Raw genomic sequence first — 3,324 nt, forward strand, 5'->3', positions numbered from 1 at the left:
GAATCATTGTTGGAGAAAATATTTAAAAAAAAAGTTATGCAGAAGAAGAAGTTGAAGTCAGCTCTAAAGTACTCAGCTCAAACAGACAAAGCTGTTGAACCGCTCCAAGCAGAATCACTTAACTCTGCAATTAGCAAGTGCAGTGTTTGGCTGAACAGTGGAGACCCAGTCTGGCTCGTTGCATACAAAGTGCCTGTTTATGCTACATTCTGTTCCTACAAAAATCCCCTTTTCATTGTTTGCTCTATGTGCATTAGCTGTTGTAACAATAGCGACAAGCCATTGTCAGCCAGTTTCTCTCATTAAACTAAAAAAAAACTAACTATGGCTAGAGTGGAATAAACACTGGCGTACAGACAGACTCGGCTCTCTCGTGTTCATTTCCACCTGAGAATGATTTTGAGACCACCGGTGCAACAAAGCTAAATGTTGCTTCATGCCATTTGTTTAAATGTCCCATGACATGGTGCTCTTTGGATGCTTTTATATTCGACCTTAGTGGTCCCCTAATTCTGTATCTGAAGTCTCTTTTATATAGGCCTTAGTGGTCCCCTAATACTATATCTGAAGTTTCTTTTATATAGACCTTAGTGGTCCCCTAATACTGTATCTGAAGTCTCTTTTATATAGACCTTAGTGGTCCCCTAATACTGTATCTGAAGTCTCTTTTATATAGACCTTAGTGGTCCCCTAATACTGTATCTGAAGTCTCTTTTATATAGACCTTAGTGGTCCCCTAATACTGTATCTGAAGTCTCTTTTATATAGACCTTAGTGGTCCCCTAATACTGTATCTGAAGTCTCTTTTATATAGACCTTAGTGGTCCCCTAATACTGTATCTGAAGTCTCTTTTATATAGACCTCAGTGGTCCCCTAATACTGTATCTGAAGTCTCTTTTATATAGACCTCAGTGGTCCCCTAATACTGTATCTGAAGTCTCTTTTATATAGACCTCAGTGGTCCCCTAATACTGTATCTGAAGTCTCTTTTATATAGGCCTTAGTGGTCCCCTAATACTGTATCTGAAGTCTCTTTTATATAGACCTCAGTGGTCCCCTAATACTGTATCTGAAGTCTCTTTTATATAGACCTCAGTGGTCCCCTAATACTGTATCTGAAGTCTCTTTTATATAGGCCTTAGTGGTCCCCTAATACTGTATCTGAAGTCTCTTTTATATAGGCCTTAGTGGTCCCCTAATACTGTATCTGAAGTCTCTTTTATATAGGCCTTAGTGGTCCCCTAATACTGTATCTGAAGTCTCTTTTATATAGACCTTAGTGGTCCCCTAATACTGTATCTGAAGTCTCTTTTATATAGACCTTAGTGGTCCCCTAATACTGTATCTGAAGTCTCTTTTATATAGGCCTTAGTGGTCCCCTAATACTGTATCTGAAGTCTCTTTTATATAGACCTTAGTGGTCCCCTAATACTGTATCTGAAGTCTCTTTTATATAGACCTTAGTGGTCCCCTAATACTGTATCTGAAGTCTCTTTTATATAGACCTTAGTGGTCCCCTAATACTGTATCTGAAGTCTCTTTTATATAGACCTTAGTGGTCCCCTAATACTGTATCTGAAGTCTCTTTTATATAGACCTTAGTGGTCCCCTAATACTGTATCTTAAGTCTCTTTTATATAGACCTTAGTGGTCCCCTAATACTGTATCTGAAGTCTCTTTTATATAGACCTTAGTGGTCCCCTAATACTGTATCTGAAGTCTCTTTTATATAGACCTTAGTGGTCCCCTAATACTGTATCTGAAGTCTCTTTTATATAGACCTTAGTGGTCCCCTAATACTGTATCTGAAGTCTCTTTTATATAGACCTTAGTGGTCCCCTAATACTGTATCTGAAGTCTCTTTTATATAGACCTTAGTGGTCTCCTAATACTGTATCTGAAGTCTCTTTTATATAGACCTTAGTGGTCCCCTAATACTGTATCTGAAGTCTCTTTTATATAGGCCTTAGTGGTCCCCTAATACTGTATCTGAAGTCTCTTTCCCAGAAATTCAGCCTTGGTGCAGAATTACAGCCACTAGAGCCAGTCCCACAATGACCAGGATGTGCCATTTCTGTGTCTGTAGCTATTGGGGAGGAGGGGGGGGGGCAAGGTGGAGGGTGGGGGTGTGGCCTTGACCAACTGCCACTTTGCTGGTTTGAAACCTCATAAAGTAGTACAGTGTACTATGTGGGATTCACTTAAAAATTCACTATAAATTATAGTAGCCCTGTTAATGAAGGAGCATGTCACCCAGTGCAACGGTGTGGCTCACTGATTTGTTTTTACTAGCGGCATGGTCAAGACAGAAATATCTCAACTTCTATTGAATGGATTGCCACAAACAGACAGTCATGATCCCCAGAGGATGACGCCTACTGAATTTCATAGCACCAATAGCAGGCTCATATTTGTGATTTTGAGATAAATGGCAATAAACTGCCGTTCAATTTGGTACAGACATTTCTGTTCCCCAAACAATGAATTGTAATGATCCAGTGATAATGACTCCACATTTGTTTATATGTCCCAATCTATCTTCTGGTCAACATTTGAATGTGTCCTATACTTTATGACCAAATATCTGCAAAACTAATAGCCTAACATTCCCATCAGCCTTAGCAAATGTTAGAATACTATCACCCTCAATTAAGAGTGAACATGTTAACATTGTCTGCTATGATATCAAAGCACCTTTCAAAACTAACAAGCATAAATTAAAACAGCGCAATTGATAATAAAGTTAGTCATGCTCAGATGACCTGTGCATCGCCGTTGAGCTTATGTAACATCGCACTCAAGTGAGTGAAACTTTACCTGAAGGGAAAAAAACAGGCTTAAAGCTGCGCGAGACGCACGATCAAAGCTTTGGCCATTCTGGTATTTCATTGCTTCAGTCAATGTTGAGATTACTGTCTGCTTTCAAGACAGCCACGGAGCAAGTGAAGCCGTTAACTGGGACTGAACTCTCTTTGCAGTTATGTTGAATTATAACGGAGAGAGTGGCAGATCTCAGAAGCGCAGAGAGACAATAACAGAGGTCCACAGTTCATCCAACAGCATCTTGGGCTGTGTTACGGACAGGACGCCACCGCAGAGGGCCAATATCTCACCAGTCCCAGTGGGAGATGATGTAATCAGATGGTGATGTAATTGTCGGGCAGTAGGGTGCGGGCAAGGGGGGGTGGCCCACAGTGTAAACGTTAACCCCCGCCACCACTCCCTGATGTCAGATATGAATGACCCTGCTCTCTGTCAATGTCACATCTCCCTACAATTACTGACTGTAACAAACCATCAAGTCTGTACCTCCCTGAGTGTTT

This window comes from Perca fluviatilis, chromosome 20 (genome assembly GCF_010015445.1).
Source record: "Perca fluviatilis chromosome 20, GENO_Pfluv_1.0, whole genome shotgun sequence".
Taxonomy (NCBI): Eukaryota; Metazoa; Chordata; class Actinopteri; order Perciformes; family Percidae; genus Perca; species Perca fluviatilis.